Source organism: Caretta caretta, chromosome 5 (assembly GCF_965140235.1).
Source record: "Caretta caretta isolate rCarCar2 chromosome 5, rCarCar1.hap1, whole genome shotgun sequence".
In the NCBI taxonomy this organism is placed as follows: Eukaryota; Metazoa; Chordata; order Testudines; family Cheloniidae; genus Caretta; species Caretta caretta.
Genome location: NC_134210.1, coordinates 3324501 through 3348917, shown reverse-complemented (window position 1 = coordinate 3348917; position 24417 = coordinate 3324501). Strand labels below are relative to the sequence as shown.

General features: G+C 50.7%; 1 long non-coding RNA gene across 1 annotated transcript; it reads right to left on the bottom strand.

Moving 5' to 3' along the window:
* Window positions 1-17304: 17304 nt before the first annotated feature.
* Window positions 17305-23823, bottom strand: LOC142072091 (uncharacterized). Its single transcript, XR_012668348.1, has 2 exons — window positions 21694-23823; window positions 17305-18777 (listed from the first exon to the last, which is right to left on the bottom strand). It is a non-coding gene; the product is annotated as an uncharacterized LOC142072091 (long non-coding RNA).
* Between the last annotated feature and the right edge of the window lie 594 nt (window positions 23824-24417).

The window sequence follows — 24417 nt, the reverse complement described above, 5'->3', positions numbered from 1 at the left end:
TGCCCTTCGCTGGACTCTCTCCAATTTATCCACATCCTTCTTGAAGTGTGGGGCCCAAAACTGGACACAGTACTCCAGATGAGGCCTCACCAATGTCGAATAGAGGGGAACGATCACGTCCCTCGATCTGCTCGCTATGCCCCTACTTATACATCCCAAAATGCCATTGGCCTTCTTGGCAACAAGGGCACACTGCTGACTCATATCCAGCTTCTCGTCCACTGTCACCCCTAGGTCCTTTTCCGCAGAACTGCTGCCTAGCCATTCGGTCCCTAGTCTGTAGCTGTGCATTGGGTTCTTCCGTCCTAAGTGCAGGACCCTGCACTTATCCTTATTGAACCTCATCAGATTTCTTTTGGCCCAATCCTCCAATTTGTCTAGGTCTTTCTGTATCCTATCCCTCCCCTCCAGCGTATCTACCACTCCTCCCAGTTTAGTATCATCCGCAAATTTGCTGAGAGTGCAATCCACACCATCCTCCAGATCATTTATGAAGATATTGAACAAAACCGGCCCCAGGACCGACCCTTGGGGTACTCCACTTGATACCGGCTGCCAACTAGATATGGAGCCATTGATCACTACCCGTTGAGCCCGACAATCTAGCCAGCTTTCTACCCACCTTGTAGTGCATTCATCCAGCCCATACTTCCTTAACTTGCTGACAAGAATACTGTGGGAGACCGTGTCAAAAGCTTTGCTAAAGTCAAGAATCAATACATCCACTGCTTTCCCTTCATCCACAGAACCAGTAATCTCATCATAAAAGGCGATTAAATTAGTCAGGCATGACCTTCCCTTGGTGAATCCATGCTGGCTGTTCCTGATCACTTTCCTCTCATGCAAGTGCTTCAGGATTGATTCTTTGAGGACCTGCTCCATGATTTTTCCAGGGACTGAAGTGAGGCTGACTGGCCTGTAGTTCCCAGGATCCTCCTTCTTCCCTTTTTTAAAGATTGGCACTACATTAGCCTTTTTCCAGTCATCCGGGACTTCCCCGGTTCGCCACGAGTTTTCAAAGATAAAGGGAAGGGATCTCAGGAGGTCATCTAGTCCAACCCCCTGCTCAAAAGCAGGACCTATACCCAATTAAATCATCCCAGCCAGGGCTTTGTCAAGCCTGACCTTAAAAACTTCTAAGGAAGGAGATTCCACCACTTCCCTAGGCAACGCATTCCAGTGTTTCACCACCCTCCTAGTGAAAAAGTTTTTCCTAATATCCAACCTAAACCTCCCCCCCTGCAACTTGAGACCATTACTCCTTGTCCTGTCCTCTTCCACCACTGAGAATAGTCTAGAACCATCCTCCCTGGAACTACCTCTCAGATAGTTGAAAGCAGCTATCAAATCCCCCCTCATTCTTCTCTTCTGCAGACTAAACAATCCCAGTTTCCTCAGCCTCTCCTCATAACTCATGTGTTCCAGTCCCCTAATCACTTTTGTTGCCCTTCGCTGGACTCTCTCCAATTTATCCACATCCTTCTTGTAGTGTGGGGCCCAAAACTGGACACAGTACTCCAGATGAGGCCTCACCAATGTCGAATAGAGGGGGACGATCACGTCCCTCGATCTGCTCGCTATGCCCCTACTTATACATCCCAAAATGCCATTTGCCTTCTTGGCAACAAGGGCACACTGCTGGCTCATATCCAGCTTCTTGTCCACTGTCACCCCTAGGTCCTTTTCCGCAGAACTGCTGCCTAGCCATTCGGTCCCTAGTCTGTAGCGGTGCATTGGGTTCTTCCGTCCTAAGTGCAGGACCCTGCACTTATCCTTATTGAACCTCATCAGATTTCTTTTGGCCCAATCCTCCAATTTGTCTAGGTCCCTCTGTATCCTATCCCTGCCCTCCAGCGTATCTACCACTCCTCCCAGTTTAGTATCATCCGCAAATTTGCTGAGAGTGCAATCCACACCATCCTCCAGATCATTTATGAAGATATTGAACAAAACCGGCCCCAGGACCAACCCCTGGGGCACTCCACTTGACACCGGCTGCCAACTAGACATGGAGCCATTGATCACTACCTGTTGAGCCCGACAATCTAGCCAACTTTCTACCCACTTCTTTAACTTGCTGGCAGGAATACTGTGGGAGACCATGTCAAAAGCTTTGCTAAAAAGTCAAGGAATAATACGTCCACTGCTTTCCCCTCATCCACAGACAAAGTGTCATAGAAGGCAATTAGATTAGTCAGGCGTGACTTGCCCTTGGTGAATCCATGCTGACTGTTCCTGATCACTTTCCTCTCCTCTAAGTGCTTCAGAATTGATTCCTTGGGGACCTGCTCCATGATTTTTCCAGGGACTGAGGTGAGGCTGACTGGCCTGTAGTTCCCCGGAGCCTCCTTCTTCCCTTTTTTAAAGATGGGCACAACATAAGCCTTTTTCCAGTCGTCCGGGACCTTCCCCAATCACCATGAGTTTTCAAAGATAATGGCCAATGGCTCTGCAATCACATCCGCCAACTCCTTTAGCACTCTCGGATGCAGCGCATCCGGCCCCATGGCCTTGTGCTCATCCAACTTTTCTAAATAGTCCCAAACCACTTCTTTCTCCACAGAGGGCTGGTCACCTCCTCCCCATGCTGTGCTGCCCAGTGCAGCAGTCTGGGAGCTGACCTTGTTTGTGAAGACAGAGGCAAAAAAAGCATTGAGTACATTAGCTTTTTCCACATCCTCTGTCACTAGGTTGCCTCCCTCATTCAGACACATAGATGAATATAATTTGTTGGGAAATAGTCAACCTGTTTTTTGTAAAGGGAAATCATGCCTCACCAATCTACTAGAAATCTTTGAGGGGGTCAACAAGAATGCGGACAAAGGAGATCCAGTGGATATAGTGTATTTAGATTTTCAGAAAGCCTTTGACAAGGTCCCTCACCAAAGGCTCTTAAGCAAATAAGCTGTCATGGGATAAGAGGGAAGGTTCTCTCCTGGATTGGTAACTGGTTAAAAGATAGGAAACAAAGGGTAGGAATAAATGGTCAGTTCTCAGACTAGAGAGTGGTAAATAGTGGTGTCCCCCAGGGATCTGTACTGGGCCCAGTCCTATTCAACATTCATAAATGATCTGGAAAAAAGGGTAAACAGTGAGGTGGCAAAATTTGTAGATGATACAAAAATACTCAAGATAGTTAAGTCCCAGGCAGACTGCAAAGAGCTACAACAGGATTTCACAAAACTGTGTGACTGAGCAACAAAATGGCAGATGAAATTTAATGTTGATAAATACAAAGTAATGCACATTGGAAAACATAATCCTAACTATACATAAACAATGTTGGGGTCTAAATTAGCTGTTACCACTCAAGAAAGATTTCAATGTGCAGCGGCCGTCAAAAAAAAAGCAAACAGAATGTTGGGAATTATTAAGAAAGGGATAGATAATAATTGCCTCTGTATAAATCCATGGTACGCCCACACCTTGAATACTGAGTGCAGATGTGGTTGCCCCATCTCAAAAAAGATATACTGGAATTGAGAAAGGTTCAGAAAAGGGCAACAAAAATGATTAGAGGCATGGAACGGCTGCCATATGAGGAGAGATTAATAAGATTGGGACTTTTCAGCTTGGAAAAGAGGCGACTGGGGGGGATACGATAGAGGTCCATAAAATCATGAGTGGTATAGAGAAAGCAAATAAGGAATTTTATTATTTACTCCTCATAATACAAGAACAAGGGGCCACCAAATGAAATTAATAGGTAGCAGGTTTAAAACAAACACGAGAAAGTATTTTTTCATGCAACACACTGTCAACATGTGGAACTCCTTGCCAGAGGGTGTTATGAAGGCCAATACTATAACAGGGTTCAAAAAAGAGCTAGATGGTCCATCAATGGCTATCTTCCATGAATCTATTAGCCAGGATAGGCAGGAATGGTGTCCCTAGCCTCTGTTTGCCAGAAGCTGGGATTGGGTGACAGGGTATGGATCACTTGATGATAACCTGGCTGTTCATTCCCTCTGTGGCACCTGCCATTGGCCACTGTCAGAGGACAGGATACTGGGCTAGATGGACCTTTGGTCTGACCCAGTATGGCCGTTCTTATGTTCTTATGTCTGCTGGAGCTAGGATTCCTGACCCCTGGGGTTTGCTCTGTCTCTGCAACTAAAGATCAGAGCTCATTGACTACCGGCTTTGCCCTGTATCTGCATCAAGAGACCAGGGCGAATTTACTACAGGGCTTGCTCTGTCTCTGCAGCTAGAACCTGGATCTAATTGACTGTTGGGGTTACTCTGTCCCAGCATCAAGTACCCAGAGCTAAGTGACTGCTGAGATTGCTCTGGCCCCCGCCGAAGAGACCCCAAGCCATAGCCTACGGTGGTTGCCCAGTCCTGCTTAAAGAGCCCAAGGACCATAGACTGTTGGCTGTTCAGCCCCGGCCTCAGGGCAAGGGCAAACAGACTCCTGGGAGAACCTGTTTCTGCCTACCGGCTGAAGCTAATTGGCTCTTTGGGAGTTCAACCCCATTAGGCCAGTTGGGGTACTAACTGCTAATTCCCCCAATACTAGGCTGAGATCTCAATGGCATAGTGAGGCGGTGTGGCCTCCCTCTGACCCGGAGGGGGAGAGACGACTGCCACCTGACTACACAGTACTAAATACGACATACATCCCAGCAGATATCCTCCCATATCTTTCTTTAGAAACAATAGAAATATGGCGGCGGTACAAGGAATAAAAGTGAAATCCCACTAAGCATTCCACTGGTGGTCAGCCTGGGAAATGAAAAAGTAACACACGCACGCTTTGGAATTATGGAGCTTGGAGTAAATGGACTCAGAATAATAGGAGTAGACCTTCTCAAAGTGTTGTGACGTTCAATAGATCTCATCAAGAATGTTCTGTAGGCAATAGATTAAGTTAGTAAAAAGAATAAAATAAGTGTGTGTATATAGTAATATTTTTCCTCATTAAATTTGATAGAAAAAAAGAAAGAGGCGGGGGGGGAGGGGGATGGCAGGAGAATGGTTTGAGGACCTTCCTGAAATGAATGAGCAGGAGATGGTAGAACTGATAACTATGCCAGGAGAAGAACTACTAGACTTAATGGCAGTTACAGAGGCAGAGAGCGACAGTGGAATAGATGAGGAGCCAGAGGAAGCACCCCCAATGCTTTCAGGAAACTCCCCTGCCACATTCCCAGGTCAACACTCCCCCCTCCTTGCTGCGTCACATCTCTCCCCCCTTCGAGACTGAACTGAGCGGGGTCACTCTGACCAGTGACCTGGGGAAGTTCGGGGCCCCCTCTCCGGGACAGCACATCCGCTATCAGGTTGGCACTTCCCTTCACATGGACCACGTCCATGTCGTAATCCTGCAGGAGCAGGCTCCATCTCAGGAGCTTGGCGTTGGCTCCTTTCATCTGGTGCAGCCAGGTCAGGGGAGAGTGGTCGGTGTACAAGGTGAAGTGTCGCCCGAAGAGATAGGGCTCTAGCTTCTTGAGGGCCCACACCATGGCCAGGAACTCCTTCTCGATGGCCGCGTAGTGTTGCTCCCAGGGTAGCAACTTCTTGCTCAGGTAAACGATGGGGTGTCTCTCCCCCTTTCCATCCTCCTGCATTAACACCCAGTCCCGTGTCTGAGACGTCAATGAACACCACAAAGGGCTTATCAAAGTCTGGCTTTGCCAGAACCGGGCCACTGACCAGAGCCTCCTTCAGTGCCCGGAAAGCCTCCTGGCACTGCTCGGTCCAGACCATCTTGTCTGGCTTCCCCTTCTTGCATAGCTCAATGATGGGGGAGGCTATGGCACTAAAGCGGGGCACAAACCTTCGATAGTATCCTGCCAACCCAATAAAGGCTTGGACCTGCTTTTTGGTGTGGGGAGCAGGCCAGTCTCTGATCACCACCACCTTGGCTGGTTCCGGCTTTAGGCGGCCGCTCCCCATCCGATGGCCCAGGTAAGATACTTCCGCCATCCCCACCTTGCACTTCTCCGCTTTTACAGTCAGCCCAGCCCCCTGGAGTCGGTCCAGCACTTGTCTAACCTGGGACACACGGTCCTCCCAGGTCTGGCTAAAGACACAGGTGTCATCAATATACGCCACGGCAAAACTCTCCATCCCCCTCAGGAGCTGGTCCACCAGGCGCTGGAAGGTGGCCGGCGCTCCCTTGAGGCCGAAAGGCAGGGTCAGGAACTCATAGAGGCCCAGAGGGGTGATAAAGGCCGATTTCAGCCGGGCATCTGCATCCAGCGGCACTTGCCAGTAGCCCTTTGTAAGGTCCATGGTGGTAAGGTACCGAGCTCCTCCCAGCTTGTCTAGGAGCTCATCAGGCCTGAGCATGGGGTAGGCATCCAATACTGTGATGGCATTGAGCTTCCGATAGTCCACACAGAACCGGACCGACCCGTCCTTTTTGGGGACCAGCACCACTGGTGAGGCCCAAGGGCTGGCAGATGGCTGGATCACCCCCAAAGCCAGACTGTCCCAGACCTCTCTTTCCAGGTCCTGAGCAGTTTTCCCTGTGACTCAGAAGGTGGAGCATCTTATCGGCGGGTGCGACCCTGTCTGCACCCGGTGGACAGTCAGATTAGTGCGTCCAGGCTGGTTGGAAAACAGCTGTCGGTACGGATGCAGCAACCCCCTGACCTCAGCTTGCTGGGCAGGAGTTAGCTGATCCGAGAGGGGATTTGTTTCCAGGGGGAACCAGCACTGGTCCCAGGGAATAGATCTACTAAAGAGTCATCTCCCTGCTCCTCCCAATGTCCACACACGGCAAACACCACATTCCCCCTGGCATAATATGGCTTCATCATATTCACATGGTACACCCGGCGGTGGTGCGCCTGGTTAGACAGCTTCACCACATAGTTTACCTCATTTAGCTGCTTGACAACCTTGAAAGGGCCCTCCCAGGCGGCCTGTAGTTTGTTCTTTCTCATGGGGATGAGAACCATCACCGGATCCCCGGTGGCGTAGGCACGGGCCCGCGCCGTGCGGTCATACCAGACCTTCTGCTTCCTCTGGGCTCTGGCCAGATTCTCCCTCGCCAGGCCCATGAGTTCATCTCTTGGAAGATCCGGACATACTCCACCACTGACTCTCCATCGGGAGTGGCCTTCCCCTCCCATTCGTCTCTCATCAGGTCCAGGGGGCCCCTCACCCTCCTTCCATATAACAGTTCGACAGGCGAAAATCCGGTCGACTCCTGGGGCACCTCCCTGTACGCGAACAGCAGGTGAGGTAAGTACTTGTCCCAGTCCTGCGGGTGCTGGTTCATAAAGGTTTTCAGCATCATCTTTAGTGTCCCATTGAACCTCTCCACCAACCCATTGGACTGGGGGTGATAAGCTGAGGCCCAGTCGTGCCGGACCCCACATTTCTCCCACAAGCACCGGAGCAGGGCCGACATGAAGTTGGAGCCTTGGTCTGTCAAGACTTCCTTGGGGAACCCCACTTCGCTGAAAATGGTCAGGAGCGCATCGGCCACGGTGTCGGCTTCAATGGAAGCTAAGGGCACTGCCCCGGGGTAGTGGGTGGTGAAATCTACCACCACCAGAATGTATTTCTTCCCCGACCGGGTCGTCTTGCTGAGAGGCCCCACTATGTCCATGGCCACCTTCTGGAAAGGCTCCTCTATGATGGGCAAAGGTCTCAAAGCCGCTTTCCCCTTGTCCCGGGCCTTCCCCACCCTCTGACAGGGGTCACAGGATCGGCAATACTGCCGGACCGTGGTAAAGACCCCGGGCCAGTAAAAGTTCTGTAGCAACCTCTGCCGGGTGCGCCGGATTCCCTGGTGCCCTGCGAGGGGGATGTCATGGGCCAGGTACAGGAGCTTGCGGCGATACTTCTGGGGGACCACCAGCTGCCTCCTGATCCCACAGGACTCTACTTCCCTTGTGGGAGCCCATTCTCGGTACAGGAACCCCTTCTCCCACAGGAACCTCTCCTGGCAGCCTCTCCTTATGGTCCGTCCCACACTGAGGTCGGCCAGGTCCCTGAGTTTCCGCAAGGAGGGATCTTTCTGCAACTCAGCCTGGAACTCAGCGGCTGGGGAAGGGATGGCGACCGGTTCCCTCTCATTGGCCGGGTCTGAGGCCACAGCCTCTCCGAGCCGTGCCCCTCGGCGCTCCCTCCCCACCAGGGTAGGGTCCTGCGCCACCGGTGCGGTACCCTCCCCAAGGTCAGGGCGCAGTGCCCCTCACCGGCTCTGGCTACGGGTCACAACCAGGGCAGTCTGGGGCTTGCTTGGCCAGTCCTCTAGGTCTCCCCCCATCAAAACCTCAGTGGGCAAATGGTTGTGTACCCCCACATCCTTGGGGCTCTCCTTGGCCCCCTATTTCAGTTGTACCCTTGCCACGGGCACCTTGAATGGGGTCCCGCCCACCCCCATCAGGGTCAGGTAGGTGTTGGGCACCACCCGATCTGGGGCCACCACCTCGGGCCGGGCCAGCGTCACCTCCGCGCCCATATCCCAGTATCCATTGACCTTCCTCCCATCCACCTCCAGGGGAAAAAGGCACTCTCTCCGGATGGACAGCCCCACGCCCACCCTGTAAACTGAGCACCCTGAGTCCAGAGCCTCCAGCCCTCTGGCGGAGCTGGCCGGGGGTACTCTTCCCTCCTGAGCAGGTGGTAAGCTGGCAGCCCCCCTTGCCTGGGTCATCTGCCCCTCGTCCAGCTGGGTTCCTACCCAGTTAACCCTGGGTAGGTTGGGTCTGCTCAGTCTGTCCCTGAGCCTGGGGCACTGGGTCCGTACGTGGCCTCTCTGGCCACAGTGATAGCAGCTCAGGTCACGTTGGTCCCCTCGAGCAGGTCGGAGGGTCCTGACGCCAGGCGTTCCCCTTGGGAGGAGGTTCTCCACATTTCCCCACTGGGAGGTCCCATGGTGACTCTCTCAGCATTGGGGAGGGGGGGGGCTGTTCTTTTGGGACTCCTCCCTGCTACCCCCTGACCGACTGTTCACAAACTCATCGGCCAGCTGCCCTGCGTGCTGGGGGTTCTCGAGCTTTTTGTCCACCAACCACAGCCTCAGGTCGGAAGGGCACTGTTCATACAGTTGCTCCAGTACGATTAGGTCAAGCAGGTCCTCTTTAGCTTGGGCCCCAGCTGTCCACTTGCGGGCATATCCCTGCATCCGGTTGACCAGTTGTAGGTATGTGACCTCAGGTGTTTTACGCTGACTCTGGAACCTTTTCTGGTAAGGGGGTGAGAGACTGGAGCCTGTCGGCAGGGTCAACCCTCTGCATCTCGCAGGCATTCTCAAAGGCCGTCAGGAAGCTATCTATGTCCTCCCCCTCCTTATGCTGGGCCAGGAAGCACTTATCCTTGCAGTCTTGGGTCCCCCCTCACTCACCGCAGCCGGGGCCCCACTGCTCCTCAGCCTGGCCAGCTCCAGTTCATGCTGTCTTTGTTTCTCCTTCTCCTGACGTTCCCGCTCCTTCTTCTCCTGCTCATGTTGATGTTGTTTTTCATGATCCTCCAGCTCCCTCATTTTCATCTCCCTCTCCCATTCCAGCCACATCCGCTCCAGGGATGGGGAGCTCTGCCGGGAGGATCCCCTGCTGGCTGCTGGGTTCAGGGTGCCCTCGGTATTCGCTGGGCTTCCCCCAACCCCTCCCCCAGGCCTAGGTAGGAAGGGTCTCGGGATGTCCTCGGCAGCAGTCTGACCCCTCCCAGCCCGGTCAGGCCCCAGGGCCCATGCTGCATCCACCGGGCAGCTTCCCTCCGGGACAAGGATCGGGTCATCCAAGCAATCCCCCTCCTCCAACTGGGCAATCAGCTGTTCCTTGGTGGGTTCCTTTCCACAAGGAAACTAGCTGGGAACTGGATTGGCTGGCTATATGGATACTTAGGGCAGCTTGCTATTAAATAAGTATGCTAAAAAAAAATGTATAAAAGCCTGTGTAACTTCCTGCTCTGGGTGCAGGATTTGAGATCTTATTCTCCCTGGACCTTTTTGCAGCTGCAAATAAACTTTTCTGCTTCTCCACCCCGTTGTGATTATTGGGTGACGCACACCGGGTAGCGAACCAACCCCAGCTGTTGTTTAGCCTCTCGGCACTGGGTGCCAGCAACAGGGACATGGTCAATTACCGCTTTTGATTTGGTGTTAAATAATTGGGCATCTCTTTTCAAGCTTGTTTTATTTAAGAGAACAGACAATTTCTCTTGTAAGTGGCATTTTCTCCAAAAAAGTCAATCTCTACCCTGATGGAGATTTGCTCACAATAACTTCTGAGTGGGCACCAGGGGAAAGTGGAGAATTTCTGAGAACCAAAACGGAAATGTCTCAGGTGTCTCAGGTGCCCTACTGGCTTTTGAATCATATTATCATAGCATATCAGGATTGGAAGGGACCTCAGGAGGTCATCTAGTCCAACCCCCGGCTCAAAGCAGGACCAATCCCCAACTAAATCATTCCAACTTTGTCAAGCCAGGCCTTAAGAACCTCTAAAGATGGAGATTCCCAGGGAGAATTCCATCCTGCTTACTTATTAAAAGGCAGGCTTATGAGCTCAGACCAGAGAGTTACAATGGCATGGAATGAAAGGGATGTAAGGGACACCCCCTTTAAGAGTGACTTTAGAATGACTTGGTTTCCTTAATACAGCACTAGATATTTGCCCTTAAAATTATCCTTGAAGTCTAATCTAAGGGCCTCCCTTCAATAAAAGTTCTATGTGGTCAAACACTAGTTAATTAAGACAAAAGGCCAAAAGCATGTTATTCAAAAAAGAAAATCTCCTTCCCTTCCACCAACCCTGCTGCCCGTGCACCATTCTCTCAGACCTCAGAGATAGTGATTAAAAAGGGGCTCTGGTGAAGCTTGCAACTTCCTGTGGATATCAAAGATGTATGTTTCCACTAGTGCAAGCTTTCACTTTCACAAGCATTCTACAGACACTTCTCTTCCTCTGCGGACATCACTGTTAGCCAGCCAGCTAACTGATGAACCAGCCACTCAGTTAAGTACACACAGATTTTAAAACCCTGCTGCAAGATGCTCCAGAGTTTGGGCAAACGGCCTGCTGTCTGCTCCTGGGCTCAGCTTCTCCCCCTCGCACATGGCCCCCTGCAAAGCAGCTGCCTTGACTGCTCGCCTGCATGGAGTCTGACCCCAGCAACAGGGAACCTAATGGAGCAGACTCCAAACGACCACACCCAATTCCAGAAGCTTCTGGGTGTGGAGTGCTCAATCTGCCTAGCAACAGTGACCCAGACATAACTCACTCCTTCTCCCCTTCCCGTGGGTCTCTTAAAGAGATATCTCCCTATTTTAGACATGGGTTAAGACCACCTTCTATGCCAACTAATTCAGTGTTTCTGCACAAATTAGCCCCTATATTGAATTTTGTACCATTCACTTTCTTCCCCCTTCTGCATCCCATCACTTGCTCTCTCTTGTTTTTAAGAAGATTTACCCCCACGTTCCGTATATTGTTCCACAATATGACAATCAAGAGCTGATCTCAGAGTGAGGGGCTGATTGACATCCTCTGCATTCACAGCTCAGCTTTTGCTCGAAAAATTACATCAGTCAAACCTCTTGACTAGGACCTTTATGGCTCGTCAGGGAGAGCCTGGTCCTGGCCTTAATCAGTAATACTGTGCATGCTAGAAAACGGCTTTTCAGTCTTTTTCTGACTGCATACATTCAACAATAAGTTTCATACCAAATGCAAAGAGACTTGTGCAGCCGCCATATGTGACCCAAATAGTTTTACAGGTTCTGCAAAGATACAGCGTTGTTTGAAAACAGACCCAATGGACCATTCCTCCTTTACTGCTGGTGATCTTTGAATCAGGGGTGGGCAAACTTTTTGGCCCGAGGGCCATATCTGGGTATAGAAATTGTTTGGCTGGTCATGAATGCTCACGAAATTGGGGTTGAGGTGCAGGAGGGGGTGAGGGCTCTGGCTGGGGGTGCGGGCTCCGGGATGGGACCAGAAATTAGGAGTTCAGGATGCGGCAAGGGGCTCCAGGCTGAGGCAGGTGGGGTGGGATGTGGGGGAGGGCTCCGGCTGGGGGTGCGGGCTCTGGGGTGGGTCTGGGGATGAGGGGTTTGGGGTGCAGGAGGGTGCTCCAGGCTGGGACAGAGGGGTTCGGAGGGTGGGAGGGGGATCAGGGCTGGGGCAGGGGGTTGGGGCATGGGAGGGTGGCTCAGGGGTGCAGGCTCCACGCAGCGCTTACCTCTAGCAGCTCCCAGAAGCAGTGGCATATTCCCCTTCCAGCTTCTACACGGAGGCGCGGCCAAACAGCTCTGCTGTGTGCTGCCCCACCCGCAGGCGCCGCCCCTGAAGTTCCCATTGGCTGCAGTTCCTGGCCAATGGGAGCTGCGGGGGTGGCGCTTGGGGCGGGGGCAGTGTGCGGAGCCGAGCCCCCTGGCCAGCCCTACGTGTAGGAGCCGGAGAGGGGACATTTATGTGCTGCCCATGTGGCTGACTCTCAGTTAGCACCATCCCTAGGAGATGAAGCCTGCTTATCTGGGTTTAAGATTAAACTTGATCAGTTTATGGAGGAGATGACATGATTTTGGCAATTAATTGATCTTTAAATATTCATGGTAAATAGGTCCAATGGCCTGTGATGGGATGTTAGATGGGGTGGGATCTGAGTTACTACAGAGAATTCTTTCCTGGCTGGTGAAACTTGCCCATATGCTCAGGGTTTAGCTGATCGCCATATTTGGGGTCGGGAAGGAATTTTCCTCCAGGGCAGATTGGAAGAGGCCCTGGAGATTTTTCGCCTTCCTCTGTAGCATGGGGCACAGGTCACTTGCTGGAGGATTCTCTGCTTCTTGAAGTCTTTAAACCATGATTTGAGGACTTCAGTAGCTCAGACATAGGTGAGAGGTTTATCGCAGGAGTGTGTGGGTGAGATTCTGTGGCCTGCATTGTGCAGGAGGTCAGACTAGATGATCATAGTGGTCCCTTCTGACCTTAATATCTATGAATCTATGAATCTATGCTGCTGCTTCCGGGAGCGGCATGGAGCAGTCCCCGGCCCCACTCCCTGGCTGGAGTGCTGGAGCAGGGCAAACCCCAGACCCCGCTGCCCAGTGGGAGCTCAAGGACAGGATTAAAATGGCTGGCAGGTCAGATCCAGCCGCTGCCAGTAGTATGCCCACCCCGTTTTAAACAGTCATCTGCCATTTACCTGCTAACTTTTGACTGCTTCTGTATATAAAGAGGCTTTTAAACAGCTGTGCATGACGATACCTAGGCCTTTTTCCTGAATGGTTCATTTAAAACCAGCATTGGTTATGAATACAGGCAGTCCTCAACTTTACGACGTTCAAGGTATGACAAACGGCACTTATGCCATTTATAAATGGACACCCTGTTTCAATTTTCCAATGCCGATTTCGACTTTACGACACTTGACCTGACACAACGCCATGCCAGTGAACAAGTTCATATGCGCATCAATGTTCTGCGCCGGCCATCTCACTGAATCAAGAAGCTCAGTAGCTGTTCCAACACCATTTTTACATGTTGAATCTTTGTGCTTCCAAACTTTTTCTTAAAAGTTAGTGTTTCTTTGCACATAATAAAGGCAGAAAAGGGAAAATCTGGTGCAAGTGATGTTTCTTCTTCTAAGAAACATAGAACAATTACTATGGAAAGAAAAATGGAAATAATTAAGAGGTCCGAGAAAGGTGAGAGGCCAACTGAAATTGGTAAAGCTTTGGATTTCCCCCGAAAGACTATCATGACCATCCTGAAAGACAAGGTAGGAATTCAGGAATGTATTAAAGGCTCAGCTCCTATGCAAGCCACTGTGATAACTAAGCAGTGTGTTGGACTTATCGCCCAGGTTGAAAAACTGTTAATTGTTTGGCTGGAGGATAAAAATCGATGCTGTGCTCCTTTGAGTTTAGGCAGAATTCAGGACAAAGCCAGGAGTCTTTAGGATGATCTAAAGAAACAACAGGGGGAGAGTTCTAACGCTGAGCCTTTTAATGCCAGTAGGGGCTGGTTTATGCCTTTTAAAGCCAGGGCCAATTTGCATAACATCAAGGGCTCTGGTGAAGCGGCCAGTGCTGATGAGGAGGCAGTTCGTGTTTTTCCAGAGATATTGGCTGAGATCATTGGGGGGTGGGGGGGAATTGTGCTCAGCAAATTTTGAATGTTGATGAAACTGGGCTCTTTTGGAAAGAAATGCCGTCAAGAACTGACATTGCCAAAGAGGAGAAATCCATGCCAGGGTACAAAGCTGCTAAAGATAGGCTCACTCTTTTCCTCGGTGCAAATGCTGCAGGTGACTTTAAACTTAAACCTTTGCTTGTGTACCATTCCGAAAACCCCAGGGCTTTCAAGGGATATTCCAAGGCATTTCTCCCAGTGACATGGAAATCCAGTCGTAAGACTTGGGTCAATAAGAACATTTTTGAGGATTGGTTTAATCATCATTTTGTGCCAAGTGTCGAGGATTATTGCAGCAAAAACAGTCTTGCATTGAAAGCATTGTTAATCCCTGACAATGCTCCTGGTCATCCAACCATCCTTCATGACATGCATCCTGACATCAAAGTGGTATTTCTGCCCCCCAACACCACCTCATTGTTGCAACCCATGGACCAGAGGGTAATTGCATCCTTCAAGGCCCACTATCTTAGGAACACATTTGCACAGCTCATCAGGGCAACTGAGAGGAAGGTGGACCAACTCTGAAGGAATTCTGGAAGGGCTTCAACATTTACCATGTAGTTAAGAATAATGGTGAGGCATGGAATGAAGTCAAACAATCATATCTGAATGGTGTCTGGAGAAAATTGTATCCTGATTTTGGGTCTGACTTCCAAGGCTTTACAGACACTATTGAGGAGGTGACCAACACTATTGCTGAAATGGGCAAAGAACTCAACTTACATGTTGCACCCAAGGATGTTGATGAGTTGCTGGCATCACATTCTGAAAAATTAATTAATGAGGACCTCATTGATCTGGAACAGCAAAAAGTGGCAGAGGAAGAAGAAGATGCACCCACTGTTGAAGAGACTCCTCCTCGTAAAGTCTTGACAACAAAAGTGATGGCTGAGGCATTTCAACATTTGGAAGCTGCCATGTCCCTGTTTGAGGAACATGACCCCAACATTGAGCACAGTGCATCTGTAAATAGGAGCATATCCAACATGTACAGCTGCTACAGAGAAATTTACAAGGAAAGGAGGAAAACATCTGTCCAAACTTCCTTGGGCACTTTCTTTAAGTCCTTCCAAATCACCTCAAAACCCCCTGAAAACCTCACCCAATTAGACGCACCCATGAGCTCAGAAGAAGGTGTCCCATTTCCTTCTTCATTCCTTCAGTAGGTTGCTTAACCTACAAATCAAATGACAAGATCAGCAATGCCCAGGAACCATTTGTGTGGTAAGTCCGAGGACTGCCTGTACTATATTTCTTTATGTATTTTAGCTTATTATGTGTTTGTTTCAGCTTATTATGTGTCAACCATAGTCTGGAAAGGTTGAGAGACATTGCCTCAGAGGGTGCAGAATCAAGGCTTGGCTACCCCTTGCCCCTATCCAAATCCTCCCTGCCATACCTGCGAGCATGCGGAGGACAGCTCTTTGGAACCTGCTCTTCCTCCCCACCCCTGGACTAGACATGCAGGGAAGCTACAACATGGGAATGGGATGGGAGTCTTACTTCCTCTTCACAGACCTATTCGAGGTAGGCACAGTTTAGCCCCTACACACAACCACCACCCACCCCAGAGCCCAGGTGCCAGTCCTGTGATCTTTGCTCTATGCGTAATTTAGGTGCATGTATGGTACTGAGGTGACAGGCTGTCACTGGTCACAGATTAGTGTCAGACCCTGCTCCCAGTCCTTGACAGAATGAATTTGCAGCTTAGGTTGTACTGAGCATGCTCATTAACATCTGCTGAAGGGGAAAGAGCCTCCTGATCTGCCCTGACCCCTGCCCTGCTGAGACCCTGCTGTCAGGGTCTGCCCCCCCCCCCCCCCCGCCTGCCTTGGGTGACGTTTGCAGCATGCATGACGGTTGTGCTGCCCCTGCGCCCCCCACCCTGGAGCCGCTCTGGCTGCAGCTGCTCGGGGCCTGGAGACTCCTAATCTAGGCAGAACCAGGCCGGTGCTGAGGATGGGGTGTCGTCCCCCCGCTCGTGTGCCTGGGCAGCACATGCCCCTCATCCCAGGCGCTGCCCCACTGAGAGCGCCCGGGGGGCAGGTCGGGACAAGGCTTCGAGGCTGCTGCCCCCAGCACATTCAGGGCAGGGATAATTGTCCAGCTTTGGAGGTTTCAGGCTGCAAGAGCAGCGCTGCAGAAGGGCCCCCTGGGAATCTTTCCCTGCTGGGAAGAAACAAGCATCTGCCCTGGCATCACAAGTATTGTTTACATTCCACTTCAAACTTGCACAATTGTTTCCCAGCTCTCTAGTCTGCAGTGCCCGGCAGTGCCCCAGTGTGCCCATTTATTCTGCCAGTTAGTCCCCCTTGTCTCTGAGAGTCTTTCCTGTGCCTACGGTGGGCGTTGGGCCGGGTGACCAGGCAGGTCCATACAGGCTCTGACACAGAAACACGGATTGCTCTGGGAATGCCTTGATCTTACCAAATCTCCCCAGGGTTGCACTTTTTTTTATTACTCTTATTACTCTTAGCACTTCATCATTTAGCTTTGCTAGCATGGTGCAGATGCAGGGCATTGTGCTATTTAATTTACATTTTAATAGCAACTACTCAAAAATATTTATCAGTAAGTAGTTGCTAGTTGTTTTAGCAATGACCTCTGGGTTTCTAGCAGAGCACTTGCTGCGTTTTTCCCTGTGATTTTTAATTTGGAATTTTTAATTTGACATTTGAGTGACTCTTTCCTGAGACGCTGGGATGGATGAAGTGGGTATCGATCGACCAGGCGGTGTGAAAGCTTTGCACGGGAAGGCGCCTCTTTCTACAGTGCAAATCAGCATTGATTTGCTTTAACTTTTTGTGTTTGGCTTTGAGATCGGCTTCACATCTCCCGCTCGGTTCCAGAAAGCCAATTTCCATGACCTGCCCTCATGTATTTTGCCACCACCATGCCGTAGTCTGGACCTCACTAAGCCTCTTCTGAGGGGGGAGCTGCGTGAGCTGGAGTTTAGCTTAGCACCTGGCTGTCATAGAGGACGAATGTGCCCTTCAAAATGAAGGTCTAAGAACTTTCAGGCTGCAAAAGCAGAGCCCTCCTGTGAGGGTCGGACCCTCAGCAGCTGTGACGCGACTGAGCTCCATTGACTTGGCTCAAGCTGGGCCCATGCTCTTGTTGCCGGCACCCAGTGCCGAGAGGCTGAACAACAGCTTGAGTTGGTTCGTTACCCGGTGTGCTACACCCAATAATCACAACGGGGTGGAGAAGCAGAAAAGTTTATTTGCAGCTGCAAAAAGGTACAGGGAGAATAAAATCTCAAATCCTGCACACAGAGCAGGAAGTTACACAGGCTTTTATACATCCTTTTTCCCAGCATACTTATCCAATAGCAAGCTGCCCCAAGTATCCATATAGCCAGCCAATCCAGTTCCCAGCTAGTTCCCTGATTCTCTGTATCATTTGTTAAACTATACATAAAGCTGCTTTATTCAGCATTGTTCTTCCATATCTCCCCTGTTTGGCCTTGCTTAATTTCAGGCAGTCTGACTCTGCAACATACTGTTGCAGATTCTCAGCATAACTGCTGTGTGTGCCTCCAGGCGGGGGGGCCAAGGACACTTGGGCCTAGCACGCAGAGCTGCTGCGAGTGCCTCCAGGCAGGAGGGGGGCCAAGGACACCGGGGCCTAGTGCGAGGGGGCTTCATCGACACTCGTGGTCTTCCATCCCCTCGAGTTACCTAGTGGCCATGCCCCAGTGTTCCCAACAACTCCCCCCTTTGAGAACACTCAACAGCCTTGACTCTGAGTTTTCTCACTTGGGCTTGCTACATTGGAGATATTAACTGGACAGCAAGTTACATTTCCAAACCCCTTTTTTGTGGTAAGATTATTTGTGTTTCCCTAAAAGGGGAGGAACCACTACACCCACACTGCTGGCCTCCCCTTTTGGTCTTTATCCAGTACCCATCAGCCCACTGTGTAATAACACAGGAGCTCTTTCCCACAGGATGCCCATAGTGATCAGATTGGTTTCGGGTAAAACATAATACTCCCTCAGTGAGTACTGCAACTGAATACTCCTGGTCCTGATAGGTGGCTTGCTGTAAAGAGGTCTTGTTCCAGAACGGTGAGTTCGTTCTTTCCTGCTCTTTGGTGGCGGCTAATTCTGCTAGGGTCAGGGGCAGCATGTCAAGGGGCATTCCCGTTTTGGGGGACAGGGGAGTCGGAGCACATACCCAGCAATCAGTCTGGTTTGTTAAAGTAGCAACATGGTGCGCAAGCAAAACAAAGGAGTTATGCTCCCGATATGCACAGTTTGGAAATACCAATACAGAGAATAACAATGTTACCCAATTAATTATGACCAGAGTTTTCCCAACCCAGGGTCTCCAGTACCTGGGTGGGCCCATTTTAGCATTAAGGTGCCCGCTATTTGTGTCTTTTAAACAGTAGCTTTAGCCCAAGATCGTCACTAGATGAGGAGTCAGCAGGTTGGACGGTCCACTGTCCTGCTGACGAGGGGGCGGTTACTGCCTTCAGATGAGAGTGATGGGTCCAGTTCTTGTGTCCCTCGGTCTTTGCCGCTGTATGAGAGATCAGCAGGATGGTATAGGATCCTTTCCACTTTTCCTGGAGAGGCTCGTCTTTCCAGGTGCGAACAAGCACAGAGTCACCGGGCTGTAAGGAGTGAACGGGAGAGTCCAAGGGGACAGGCTGGGAATCCTTGGTATACCTGTGAAGAGACAAGAGAACAGCAGACAAGGAACACATATACTGTGACAAAAAACCATTACCCAACTCCCATTCCCCTGACAGAACCAGGGTGCCATTCATGGGCCATGCCCTTCCAAACATAATTTCAAAGGGACTGAGCCCTAATCTACCCTTTGGGAGAATGCGGATACGGAGTAGGACAAGGGGCAAAGCATCAGGCCATCGCAGTGAGGCTTCTTGGCACACTTTTGAGAGATGCCGTTTAAGGGTCTGATTGATAAGCTCCACTACCCCACTGGCTTGCGGTCTCCAGGGCGTATGGAGTTTCCAGGGGATCTGTAAGGCATGTGAGATGCTTTGGATGATTTTTGACGTGAAGTGTGTCCCATTGTCAGATTCCATTCACAGGGGGAGTCCAAAGCGAGGAATGAGCTCCTTAACAAACTTGAGGGCCACTGTTCTGGCAGTGCAGTTACGGCATGGGAAGGCTTCTGGCCATCCGCTGAACCGATCCACTATAACAAGGAGATATTTGAACCCTGGGGTCCGGGGAAACTCAGTAAAGTCTATTTGCCACACTTGTCCAGGGCCCGGAGTGGGTTCTAGGGCAGCTGGTGGCACAGGATGTCCCGGTCGGGGGTTATTCTTTTGGCAGACTAAGCAGTCCGCTTGTACCTGGGCAGCCAGGGGTCGGAGTCCGGAAGTGATAAAGTATTTTCCCATTAGCTGGATAAGTGCTTCCCTGCCAGCATGAGTGGTTTGATGTAGTTTCTGAAGCACTGGCCGGATTGGGCCCTTTGGTAAGAGGACCTTCCCTTCTGGGGAATGGAGCCATCCCTCCTTTTCCCGGAGACTGAGTTTGTCAGTTAGCTGTCTCTCCTCCGCAGAGTACTGAGGGGTTGGAAGTTTCCCTTACTGATGGGATAAGGGCATGCATATGGGCGTTCTCAGTCTGAGGGGATGGCAGGGTGGCAGCATGCTTAGCCTCTCTATCTGCCCAAGCGTTACCTCTGGCCACATCTTGATCCTCCCTTTGATGGGCTTTACAATGTACCACCGCCACTTCCGAGGGGAGTTGTACGGCTTCTAGGAGCCGGAGGATTTGGGGCCCATACTTGACTGGGGAGCCTTGGGCTGTCAGCATTCCCCTTTGCTTCCATAGGCCAGCATGAGCATGCAGCACACCAAAAGCATACGTTGAATCAGTAAAAATGTTGACCCGCTTTCCTTTTGACAGTTCAAGTGCACGGGTCAGGGCTATTAGTTCAGCAAGCTGGGCAGAGGTCCCAGCAGGCAAACCTTCAGCTTCCACAGTGTCATGGAGGGTCACAACAGCATAACCCGCCCTCCTTTGCCCATCTATTACAGTACTGCTACCATCAGTGTACCACTCATAATCTGCATTTGGGAGGGGTGCATCCTTTAAATCCGGACGGCTGGAGTACTGGACATCTATGATCTCTAAACAGTCATGTTTCTGTTCCTCTGTTTCTGGCAAGAGAGTGGCTGGGTTAAGGGAGGGGCAAGGCTGTAAGGTGACTTCAGAGTTCTCTAACAGCTTAGCCTGGTACCGAGCAATCCGAGCCTGGGTGAGCCAAAGCCCTGCCTTTGCATCCAATAAGGCTCGGACCATGTGGGGAGTATAGATTTGCATAACCCCTCCCAATGTTAGCTTCTCCGCTTCCTCAAGCACTAGGGCAGTAGCTGCGACCACCCGTAAACATGCCGGCCAACCCTTTGCAACCTGATCCAATTGCTTAGAAAAATAAGCCACGGGACGTCTCCATGCTCCTAACAGCTGTGTAAGCACTCCTAGGGCCACCCCCCTTTGTTCATGTACATACAACTGAAACCGGCTTAGAGAGATCCGGCAGGTCCAGAGCTGGGGCTTCCATCAATTTTCTTTTCAGGATTTTAAATGCCCTGTCAGCCTCTGGAGTCCAATAGAAGGGGTCATGATCCGCTCCTTTTACACAGTCGTACAGGGGTTTAGCCCACAGTCCAAACTCTGGGATCCATATCCTGCAAAAGCCTGCCATACCCAGAAATGCCCTGAGCCGCTTACAATTATTTGGAGAGGAACTTGACAGATAGATTCCTTTCTTTTTTTTTCGCTTGAACGCTGGTGCTCCCCTTGCCTTAGCTGTAACCTGATCCCTCTCCACCTCAGACAACAGGGTTCTCAGGAGGATATTACAGTCGTCTCAATCGGCTTGTGACTACTGAGGCACCCCTCAAAGACTGAAATAAACCTGTTTGGGTTTGTTGAGAATTCCCCAGCCTGTGTTTTAAAAGCTGCTAAGTCTATTGGATTGAATGGCACATGGGTTTAAACTTGCATAGTGGTAGCCTGACGTCCGTCTGCCCCTGGGCAAGCCACAACAGTCTCGGTAAGCAAAGGATAGAGTCCCACCGAGGGGGCAATCTCTGTAACCCGAGGCATCCTACCCTAATACGGTGGGAGTGTGGGGGCCGAAGGGGACACCGGCTCTGCCATTACAGTAGGGGTTGGGGGTCTGGGGACTAACATTAGCTACTACCGAACCAGTCGGAGTCAGATTACAGCGCTGTAAAATATCTGGTCGAGTACATAAAGTCAGAAACAAATGCGCATACATATGTTCATTCCATTTCCTTGTTCTCCGACAGAACAGGAGTAACTGAAGGATCGTGTTCTAATTAATTGACCCTCCTGGTGGCCACCACTCCTGGTCCTCTAGTTGATATTGAGGCCAGTCAACTGTACAGAATCGTTTTAATTGGCTCTTAGTCATCGGATCCGCACCAAATACCTTCCAGTTTGCTAGAATGCACTCTAGGGGCGTACACCGTGCCCTAACCTCTGAGCTCTGTCCCTGTCCCATACCTACAGGGTAACTCTGGGCGTCCCCAGGTTCCAACAGAGCATACAATCCGGATTTTAAAAGGTTCCTACCTTATCCAAGGGACCGGTTCTTCACCGTGGCCTGCAGCTGCTCCTCCCCCATGTCTAAGGGACCGGTTCTTCACCGCCGTCCACAACAGCTTCTCCACTATATGAGTGCGTTGCACCGTTGTGCCCTCTGGGGTCAATCAAATCGCGTCTCCTCCGAGGCCCCGGTGAACTCACCGGTGCGCGCTGGGCGTCGGTTCTCGCCGCAATCCTTGACCTCCAGGAGGGGTCCGGGCAAGGCTAAATTGCAGCCTCGTCGCCCACCCAGGGACGCCAAAAGCTGTTGCCGGCACCCAGTGCCGAGAGGCTGAACAACAGCTTGAGTTGGTTCGTTACCCGGTGTGCTACACCCAATAATCACAACGGGGTGGAGAAGCAGAAAAGTTTATTTGCAGCTGCAAAAAGGTACAGGGAGAATAAAATCTCAAATCCTGCACACAGAGCAGGAAGTTATACAGGCTTTTATACATCCTTTTTCCCAGCATACTTATCCAATAGCAAGCTGCCCCAAGTATCCATATAGCCAGCCAATCCAGTTCCCAGCTAGTTCCCTGATTCTCTGTATCATTTGTTAAACTATACATAAAGCTGCTTTATTCAGCATTGTTCTTCCATATCTCCCCTGTTTGGCCTTGCTTAATTTCAGGCAGTCTGACTCTGCAACATACTGTTGCAGATCCTCAGCATAACTGCTGCGAGTGCCTCCAGGCGGGGGGGCCAAGGACACTTGGGCCTAGCACGCAGAGCTGCTGCGAGTGCCTCCAGGCAGGAGGGGGGGCCAAGGACACCGGGGCCTAGTGCAAGGGGGCTTCATCGACACTCGTGGTCTTCCATCCCCTCGAGTTACCTAGTGGCCATGCCCCAGTGTTCCCAACACTCTCATGAGGCTTAACTGTGGTTGTAGCATAGCTTAGTGGTCAGTGCAAGAGCCCAGCAGACAGGACTCACAAGTCCTGTTCCCACTTCTGCCACTCACTTGCTGTGTGATCTTCAGCAACCTGCCTGGGCCCCAGCTTATCCACCTGTAGAACAGGTAGAATAATAACAGGTGATTGACGTCACCCTGGCCGGTCGCCTGGGGCCCAGCTCCTCTTCCCTTGCGCCACACTTCTAGCCCCTCTCCAGATCTTGCTGCTTCATTCTCCGTAATATCTCTAAGAGCCATCCCTGTCCCTCTGTCCAGCATAGTCCAGGTTGCAGGATCAGGGTCTAGGCTGGAAGCAACACATCTGTGATGCGGAGTAATTATCATTTACAGAGTGCACAGGCCACTTTGCAGACAGAGAAGGAGTCAAGCCCCTGACCTGAGGAGTTGTAATTCAGTCAGCTCTGGAAGCCACATTGGCAGTTCAAACACAGGCAGACACGGAGGCACCATCGATGCGGAAGTGTCAAGTCCTGGGGTTTGAAAACAGAGGCTGTTCTGTTGTGCAGTGTTGCTGTGCACTGTTCTACTGCTGTGCTTCACCCCAGAGATGTCTGCACATGATACTTGCGGATGATACTAAACTGGGAGGAGTGGTAGATACGCTGGAGGGGAGGGATAGGATACAGAAGGACCTAGACAAATTGGAGGATTGGGCCAAAAGAAATCTGATGAGGTTCAACAAAGATAAGTGCAGGGTCCTGCATTTAGGACGGAAGAATCCAATGCACCGCTACAGACTAGGGACCGAATGGCTAGGCAGCAGTTCTGCGGAAAAGGACCTAGGAGTGACAGTGGACGAGAAGCTGGATATGAGTCAACAGTGTGCCCTTGTTGCCAAGAAGGCCAATGGCATTTTGGGATGTATAAGTAGGGGCATAGCCAGCAGATCGAGGGACGTGATCGTTCCCCTCTATTCGACATTGGTGAGGCCTCATCCGGAGTACTGTGTCCAGTTTTGGGCCCCACACTACAAGAAGGATGTGGAAAAATTGGAGAGAGTCCAGCAAAGGGCAACAAAAATGATTAGGGGTCTGGAACACATGACTTATGAGGAGAGGCTGAGGGAACTGGGATTGTTTAGCCTGCAGAAGAGAAGAATGAGGGGGGATTTGATAGCTGCTTTCAAATACCTGAGAGGTTCCAAAGAGGATGGTTCTAGACTATTCTCAGTGGTAGCAGATGACAGGACAAGGAGTAATGGTCTGAAGTTGCAGGGGGGGAGGTTTAGGTTGGATATTAGGAAAAACTTTTTCACTAGGAGGGTGGTGAAACACTGGAATGCGTTACCTAGGGAGGTGGTAGAATCTCCTTCCTTAGAGGTTTTTAAGGTCAGGCTTGACAAAGCTCTGGCTGGGATGATTTAGTTGGGGATTGGTCCTGCTTTGAGCAGGGGGTTGGACTAGATGACCTCCTGAGGTCCCTTCCAACCCTGATATTCTATGATTGTATGACAAATTGGAGAGAGGCCAGAGGAGAGCAACATAAATGATTTTGAAAACATAAAAGATTTAGAAAACCTGACCGCTGAGGAAAGGTTAAAAAATCTGGATGTTTAGTCTTGAGAAAAGAAGACTGAGCGGGGACCAGATAAGAGTCTGCAAGTATGTGAAAGGCTGCTGTATGGAGGATGGTGATCAGTTGTTCTCCACGTCCTCTGAAGGTAAGACAAGAAGCAATGGGCTTAATCTGCAGCAAGGGTGATTTAGGTTAGATATTACAAAAAGCTTCTAATTAAGGATAGTTAAAACTCTGGAACAGGTGTCCAAGGGAGGTGGTAGAATCTCTGTCATTGAAGGTTT